At 41.8% G+C, this 9,100-nt stretch overlaps 1 protein-coding gene across 4 annotated transcripts in view; it reads right to left on the bottom strand.

Moving 5' to 3' along the window:
- Window positions 1-9,100, bottom strand: part of Tnrc6b (trinucleotide repeat containing adaptor 6B) — a 217,188-nt gene that overhangs the window by 168,069 nt on the left and 40,019 nt on the right. Inside the window, exon 1 of one of the 4 annotated variants that reach the window (XM_029548219.1) lies at window positions 8,761-8,819. The exons of the other annotated variants lie outside the window; for them this stretch is intronic. The gene's annotated coding sequence lies outside the window, so the exon portion shown is untranslated. Of the gene's footprint in view, window positions 1-8,760; window positions 8,820-9,100 lie in introns of those variants that run through there. 4 annotated transcript variants of the gene reach the window in all.

The raw sequence follows: 9,100 nt of genomic DNA, 5'->3' as shown, positions 1-9,100 counted from the left end.
CAGGCGGATTTCTGAGTTTGAGGCCAGCCTGGTCTACAGAGTGAGTTCCAGGACAGGCAGGGCTACACAGAGAAACCCTGTCTCAAAAAAACAAAAACAAAAACAAACAAACAAAACAAAACAAAAAAAAGAAATCTATTAAAATGTCATATATTAAGAAGGCTGGAAGTGGCAGGTATGGTGGCACACATCTTTAATCCTAGCACTTAAAAGGTAAAGACAGGAGAATTTTGGCTTGCATGGAGACTTCCAGGCCAGCCAGGGCTATATAGAGAGCACTTGTCTGATGTACACAATTTGCCCTGGGTTCTATGACTAGCATTGAAAAAACAAAACAAAAAATAGTGCTAAATTTTAAAACATCACTTTAAACAAAGTTTTATCTATTTTTATGCACATGAGTGTTTTGCCTGTATGCATGTCTGTGTACACATGTGTGCCTAGTGCCTTCCAAGCTCAGAGAGGGTGTCAGCTCCTCTGGACTAGAGCTATTTATGAATGATATGAGCTGCTATGCATGCACCGGGAACAGAACCCCAGTCCCCTGTAAAAGCAGTGAGTGCTCTTAACTACTGAATCGTGGCTCAAGCCCCTCAAAGCTAAGTTTCCTTGGCACTTTTTTTTTTTTTAATATTTATTTATTTATATGTAAGTACACTATAGCTACCTTCAGAAACTCCAGAAGAGGGAATCAGATTTCGCTACAGATGGTTGTGAGCCATCATGTGGTTGCTGGGATTTGAACTCAGGACCCTTGGAAGAGCAGTCGGCGCTCTTAACCGCTGAGCCATCTCACCAGCCCCTCCTTGGCACTTTTTATTTTTCCAATTTTCCTCAAAACTCTCTCATTTATCCTGGCCCTATTCCTTCTCTCTTTATCTTCTTTTTAAACCTAGATTTCCCCAAAGAGAGAATATATGCAATATCTGTCTTAAAAATCTAGCTTATATTTTAATACCTTCAAATACATAATTATTAAAAAAATAATTAGTCAAACCAACTGGAAGTAACTGCTCTGAGTGACCACACTGACCACACAGTGACCACTATAACTGAGGATCACAGTGAACACAATCTACCACCACAGCAACCACAGCAATGACTATGACTGCCCACATCAATGATCAACACAGTGACCATCACCGTGAGAACTACACTAACCATCAGGAAGCACTAAGACTGATTATCACAGAGAACAATCCAAGTGACTACCACAGTAATGACAGTGACCACTGCAGCTGATAACACCAACGGTCACCACAATGACTACCTAACCCTAACAGTGAACACTACACATGGCCACCACAGTAATCACAATAGTACTGTCATGGCTGACTGTTCAAGTTAAGGTTTTATTGCTGTGAAGAGACACCATGACCACAGCAACACTTGGAAAGAAAAACATTTAACTGGAGCTGGCTTACAGTTCAGAGGTTTAGTCCATTATCATCATGGCAGGAAGGATGGCATTGTGGAGGCAGACATGATGCTGGGAAGTATCTGAGAGTTCTATATCAGGATCCATAGGCAGCAAGAAGACACAGTGAGCTACTAAGCCTAGCTTGAGCTTCTGAAATCTCAACACCCATCCCCCAGTGACCCATCTCCTCCAATAAGGCCATACTTACTCCAACAAGACCACACCTCCAACAATGCTACTCTCATGAGTCTATGGGGGCCATTTTCATTTAAACCATCTGAACATCACAGCTAACACTCCAAGTGACCACCACAGGGAACACAACAACTGAGCACCACAGTGGACACAACAAGTGAACCCCACCACAGTGCCCATGACCGTTATCATTATGGATGACCATCACAGTGGACAGTACAACTGACCAATAGAGTGAGCACTATGTAACAGCTAAAAATGCTCATAATGCATGCTTCTGTGCAAAGAAACTCTTTAGGAATGTACCCAGGCCTGGAGATCTGCTCTGGTGCAGGCCTCTCTATAGCCAAGCCATAAAACCTGAGGCCAGGAAGGGACTTCTACATTTCCATACGTTATGTGGCAAAGGGTATCAAAACATCTACTGTGATCACTAATACAGTTTTTAAGAAACAAATGTATATTTATGTACCGAGAAAAGTAAAATTGGCATAGTTGTATTTATAAATCTCTGTTCACTCAGGCCCAGATGAACAAACATTGTTCAACCTCTCTGTGCTCACAAGTGAGATAAGCTTCTTGGGGTTGATCATGTCCATCACTTTTTATGGCAATTATGCATTAATAGAATTGTTCTTTCTATGAAAATTAAGTTGGTGGGGTGGGATACAGATCAGTTGGTACAGTGCTTGCTTAGCATTTTGAGGCTCTGAGTTTGATCCCCAGTACATTATAAAATTAGATGTGGTATGCACACCTATAATCCAAGCACTTGAAAGACCTAGGCAGGAGGATGTTTTAAATTTAAAGCCAACCTAGGAGACAGAGTGAGGCCCTGCCTCAAAAGCAAAAAAGAGAAAAAAAAAAACCCTGACAACATTGGAAATATTTAATGATCTGTCCAGAAAAACGTGATTCCCATGCAAAGTGCCCCCTCTTGGCTGAAGTGAAGACCAGCAGGAGCTAGTCTATGACACTTGTTCTTTTTTTTGTTTTCCTAGACAGGCCTTCTCTGTGTAGCCCTGGCTGTCCTGGAATTCACTCTGTAGACCAGGCTGGCCTCAAACTCAGAAATCCACCTGCTTCTCCCTCCTGAGTGCTGGGATCAAAGGCGTGTGCCACCACGCCCAGTGACACTTGTTCTTATCAGGTAAACTTAAGCTACTAGCCTACCTTTTAGGTTCTCCTACTTGATCCCCTTTTTTGTTATTAAACATCTTGTTCCAGTCTGACTTGCTTGACTCTATTAGTTCTGCCTTCTGTCAGTCACTGCTCTTCCCCTTCAGTGACTCCTCTTCCCTGACCCTGATCTTCCTACTACTCTCAACCTTCAAGGCTTTAACCCCAACTTTTGCCTCTGTACTCACTTCTTAACCCATTACTTCTTACCCATTCATCATGGCCCAATTAAGTCTGATGTCTTGTTAGAGCAGAAATGGTTAAAGCTGACTAACAGAGGACACTGAACCACCCAGTGGCTGGCAACAACAGGCAAACTTATTGTTACTAAGCATGAAGGGACAAGGAGCAGTAACAAACCTGCAGAGATAGCTGTAACTATAACCACAGACTCGATCACTAATGCTTTATTTATGTGTGACCTTGAGAAAATTACTGCTTTTCTCAGGCTTGGTGTCCTTAAAGAAACTTGGGAAGAATAATTTTTTCTGAGGATTAATGTCAATCATTTGTACCTGGTACCCAATATTGATGGCCCATCTGGTATCCCTATACTCAGAGGCTTACTACAGGTTTCATTCTCAGTTACCTCTTGGCCCTTTCCTGTTGCTGTGCACCTGAGAAGAAGGCTTCTTCATCTTTCTACTCGTTCACTTCTAGCTTCCCAAGAGCAGGTAAGGGCAACTTGCCTGAGAGCTCAGAAACGTGAGACATATGGCACTCAACACTTTTCAAGCTGCCCAGGAAGCAGGCATTCATTCTTCTTGGTTCCTCCTGAATGTGGGACATCTTCACAATTCCCCACAGAAGGCAAAGTCAACTGAGTTCTGGTTGTTTGTTTATTTGTTTGTTTTTTAAACTATGTAGCCAAGACTGGTCTCGAACTCCTGATCATCTTGCTTCACCTCCCAAGTGCTGGGACTACAGGCATACACTAACCAAGTCTGGGGAGTGCTGAAGTCTAGTGCTAAGAAACTCGCTGCCATGTATATAGGTTTAATAACAGAAGCATCACCATGGCCCTGTGGATGACATCCTCTTTTATCTCATTTTCCAACAGGGGAAAGGCAGTGCCATTTCTGTCTCACCAACTCCAACCTCCAGTGCACTGGACTGAATTTTTTTTTTTTTATTATTTTTACTTTTTGTCTGGTGTCCTCCGAGGTCAAGACTGGCGTTGCAGATGGTAATAATTTGCCATGTGAGTACTGAAAATCAAACCTGGGTCCTCTACAAGAACAACAAATGTTTTTAACCACTGAGCCAACTTCCAAACCCTGAGACTAAAATCTTGATAAAAATGACATAAAGTAAAAATTTTAGAACATTTTACATTTGGGATTTTTGAGGCTTCTGTTACTAGCTTGGTTTAGAGAGGGGCAAAGTGTTTTCTTGCACATTAGACAAAAGCTGTATACTAGCTTTTAGCTACTGAGCCTTATAAACTATAGGCCACCCAGCATTTTGACCTCAGCAGTGACTGTAGTTATGGCAACTTTGTCGTTAGGTAAGTGGCTGTTTCTATAGAGACAAGGCTGTATGCATTAGGCTCAGAAGCCTTAGTAAAAGCTTAGGGGTTTGCAGGTCTCACTAAGAATAAGCCACAGTTCGTCACAGTGGTTGGTGGTACTGAAAGCTCATGTATACTAAATGTCAACTGTGCAGGTAGCCTCACACACATTGACCACTCTAGCCTAGCAAGCAAATGCCAGCTGTGCTGGCCTCAGCAAAGAGAACAGGGCTTTAGCAGGCTTGGGTGGCTGCGAGTACTGAGATTGCGGCTTGACCTTGAATTCTGCCTGCCCAGCTTTTCCTAAGCCGGCATGGCTGAAGCAAAGATTAGACGGTGGAAAAGAGACTCCTTCACTTGGGCCTTTTAGACATCAGAAAGTGGGACAATTATTAGCTATCTATAAGCTACAAGGCAGCTAAACTTCAAACAGCATATGTATTACAATGCCAGTTTAAATGTTTGTGCTACAAATATGTAGGAGTTTCAAAGAGAAAATGAAAATTAGGAGGTTTCTGACTGTACCTGTGAGAGAAAGGAAGGAAGGGTCTGGGCACACCCTGGCAGACCTAGGCCTTCTTACTGGTTACGACTAGTACACTGAAAGACAAAAGGGCATGCTACAGAAAGAAAGGCCCTCCCCCAACACTCTTGATGTTTCCTTCCTAACAATAGAGTGCTAATGTTTTAATATTAGGGATGTAAATCCCTGACAGGGTAAAGGGCTTATCCGATTAGTGTATCTATAAGAAACTCAACCTGGACTCACACAATTCAGCTCCTCTGCTGCGCCTTTACCTCACCAAGACCCATTCTGCTCTGCTTCCCACTCCTCTAAGAGGAGACTTACCTCAGATGAGGGCTGCCATCTCAATATACTTGTTGGGCCCTAGAGTTCATAATAAAAGCCTACTTGCAGTCAGATATAAGCTAGCTCTCTAGAGTCAAATATATTGATAATAGAAGGGAAGTTTTGATCCCTACTTGTCTCACCCCTTTGTCCTATGCCTGTTAGTTCAGGACTTGGTAGGGAGAGTATTATTTATCGGGTTCTCTTCCCCACAGTCCTTTACCTTGGAATTAGTAGCAAACCTTTTCTTCCCAAATTCTTTACTAACCTTATCTCTTCCCACATATGTCATCTCCTGCAAGTCACTCAGGCAAGCTTCTCTATTCTGTCCACACAACATGCTAGTATCTCTCTGCACAATCCCAGGCCACACCTGCTACAGGTTAGATCTTACATGGCCCCAATGAAGTAAGAAGCCCATTCCAGAGACTGACCTGGAAGGTGTTCAGGCCTATACATCTCTGGGTCTTTGAGAACATGCTCTTGGAGTGGAATGGGGTTGCTGGTTTCTTCCTTCTTTTACTAACACAGGTAAACAGTTTTGTTCTGATATACACTATTGCCACAATATATTGCCATACTCAGAAGCTATGGGCTTACATCTAGGAAACCCTGAATCAAAACAAATCATTTTTCTTCATTACCTTGTGTATTTGTATGGTGGCAGACAGCTAACAATACCTCATGAGAACCCCCTGAGTTTATCCATAGCCTTTCCTTCTGCTAGCCACTTGATTTTATTTCTAAGACTTGTCCCTAACTTTCCCACTGGTGTGCCTGCTTACTGTGAGCCATGGGTAACCTGTTTCCCACTTTGCCCTTATTCTCTCTTAACTTTTGTTGTTCCTGTGGAATTAATCATAGCAGTTTTAAATGTGTCTCCTTTAGTAGAGTGTAGTAGCGCACATCTTTAGTCACGGTTATCAGGAGGCAGAGGCAGACAAATGTCTGTAAGTTCCAGGCCAGCCTGGTCTACATAGCTAGTTCCAGGGCATCTAGGGCTACACAGAATGAGACCATGCCTCAAAACCCAAACCCAAACCAATCAAAGAAAAAAACAAGTGTTTCCTTTCCAGTCTTGACAGGCTAGGGGTACAGCTCAAAAGTAAAGTGTGTGCTTGGTACTCAATTTCCAGAATCCAAACAAACCCTACCCCTAAAAAATCAGCACACTGGGCTGGAGAGATGGCTCAGTGTTTAGGAGTGCATACTTCTCTTGCAGAGAACCCAAGTTTGACTCCCAGCACCAGAACTGGATGGCTGACAGCCACCTGTAACTCCAGCTACAGGCAACCCGACACCTCTGGCTACTGGGGTGAATTCACATACATATACCCACACACTGGCACACAAACCTACTCATAATTAAAACTAAAAATAAGTCTTTAGAAAAAAATCTATCTGCAAATATTGATGAGATTCTTGTTTCAAAATAGGGCTTACAATCATTCTTAAGGATCCAGTTCAGTTTTACTGACATTTTGACAAAAAGGAAAAACATAGGCAATACTGAAGTATACAGTAAACTTAAGTGTTACTTGGGGACTGCGGAAAAGTAAGATGTCAGTGCTAGGAAAGTGATGAAAAAATCAATATAAACATCCACTGAAAGCCAGGTGGTGGTACCACGCCTTTAATCCCAGTATCTGGGCGGTAGGTGGATCTCAGTGAGTTTGAGGCCAGCCTGGTCTACAAAGCAAGTTCCAGGACAGCAGAGCTGTACAGAAAAATGCTGTATCAAACAAAACAAAACAAACAAACAAGCAAAAACAAAAAACCTAAACCAAACCAAAACATACAGAAATCATTGGAAGGGGTAACCAGAGATAGTAAAACTGCCCCAAGTCATGTAGTGTTTGTTTGACTGGTTTCAGCAGAACATTCTACTATTTTGTCTTACATTTAGAGAGTCTTAACCTGGTACTGTGCTCAGCAGTAAGGGACAACAACTTAGTAACTGTTAGTTACCATGTGAATAAGATCATACATTCTATGAATTTCTTCTATAAAACAGAAACAATGCTGGAGTTTTCAAAGCCTTCTAGGCTCCAGCCCTTGCTCTCTCTAGCCTTACCCATTTGCTCTCATTGTTCCTGACATTCTAAACTACTTCCTGCTTTACCAAAATGGTTCAGGCTTCCACAATGCTGTTCATCTTCTTCCCTCTGTTTCTCTCTCCTGTGGTGTCACCAAGGAACTCATTACTTATCACTCAAAGGTCAGCTCATGTCAAGTGTTCCCTGACCCATCTCCAAGTAGAAGAGACTGTTTCCTCAGTGGGGCCTGTCTGAATTCCATTGTGAACCTTTAGCACCTTTCTGGATTTATTTTGCTCACAGACACTCTCTATGTAACAGAGCTAGCTGTTCCTGAACCCTTGATATCAGATATTAGGTCTCGTTCATCTCTGTATTCAGTTTACTCAAAACTGTGCACCTGCAGCAGGGCATAGTGGCATACACCTTTATTAATCCCAGCATGGAGGCAGAGGCAGGTGGATCTCTAAATTCAAGGTCAGCCCAGTCTACAGAGAGTTACAGGACAGCCAGAACTCCACAGAGAAACCCCATCTTGAAAAACAAACAAATAACAAACAAACAAACAAACCAAAACAGCAAAAAATATGCACCAGACATATACTGGATATTCAATGAGTTTTTATGTAGAAATAAATGAATTAACCAACTGAAGTGCTTTTTATGAAAAATGCAGTATTTGGGGCTAGAAATAGGGCTCAGCAGTTAAGAGCACCCACGTAGCAACTCACAACCAGCTGTAACTAGTTCCAGAGGAACGGATGCCCTCTTCTGGGCCTTGTGGACACAGGCACACACATTCCATATTTACAAGCAAAACACCTACACATATAGAATAAAAAGTTTTAAAATGTTATTTCCTAGCTCTGATTTACTATTGTACAACAGGGAACTGCAGAGAATGCAATGCACTATAGTTTTAAAAACTTGACAGGGGCCACAAAGATGGCTCAGAAGGTAAGAGTGTCCACTGCTCCTGCAGAAGACAGGAGTTAAGTTCCCAATTCCTACGTGCAGCTCACAAGCACTTGTAACTGCAGCACTTGTCTAGTTATGAGCACCTGCGCTAACCTTATATACTGCTCACACAATTAAAAAGGAAAACAAATCTAAAAAGAAAAAGCTAAAAAGAAAGATTTCCATGTTTTCATGAAGACAATGAGAACTGTTTGAGGAGACAGATTTGCTTACTCCAACTTAAACATTACACAATGTATACATGTGTCAAAACAGCACATGTACACTTGTAAGTACATAAGATTTTCCTATTTTTATGTTTAAAAAAAAAACAAACCTCTTCAAAGTTTTTAAGAAGTCTCAGAGTTTATAGGCAAGACTGTAGATGCTGAACTGCACTAGTGTAAACCAATGGATGAATAGTGCACTAACAGCAGGGCCTTTCACTCTGGATGAGAAAGATCCCACAGAGGAACCAGGAGGAAGGCCAGCAGAAGCTAAAGCAGCAGAATGTCTCTTCTATTGTCTAATCGCTGACAGAAGACAGCAGCATCCAAGACACAAAACCACAATAGACCACTGCTTATCTAGAAACAACAACCAAAGGTCTTACAGGAGAGTTGGGCAATGCTGCTGGTACGGAGTTTGTCTAGCAGGAGGAGAGCCTTGAGTTTGATGCCAGCACCACCAAAGAAAAGCCAACTAAAGACAAGGCTTACAGATAGGAATTCTCCATCTGTAAAAGAGAGCAGACTCAGACTGAAATGGCGTTTTGAAGGTTTCTATAGGCCCCAAGATGTTTTATATATATATATATATATATATATATATATATATATATATATATATATATATATATATATTTAAACATTTATTTGTTTGTCTCTCTGTATGAATATCTGCCTACATGTTCATCTGTGCATATGTGTGCCTAGTGCCAGAGATTTTCAGAA

Source organism: Mus pahari, chromosome 17 (genome assembly GCF_900095145.1).
Source record: "Mus pahari chromosome 17, PAHARI_EIJ_v1.1, whole genome shotgun sequence".
NCBI classification, from domain to species: domain Eukaryota; kingdom Metazoa; phylum Chordata; class Mammalia; order Rodentia; family Muridae; genus Mus; species Mus pahari.
The sequence above is the reverse complement of the archived record's forward strand: the minus strand, read 5'-3'. Positions and strand labels throughout refer to the sequence as shown.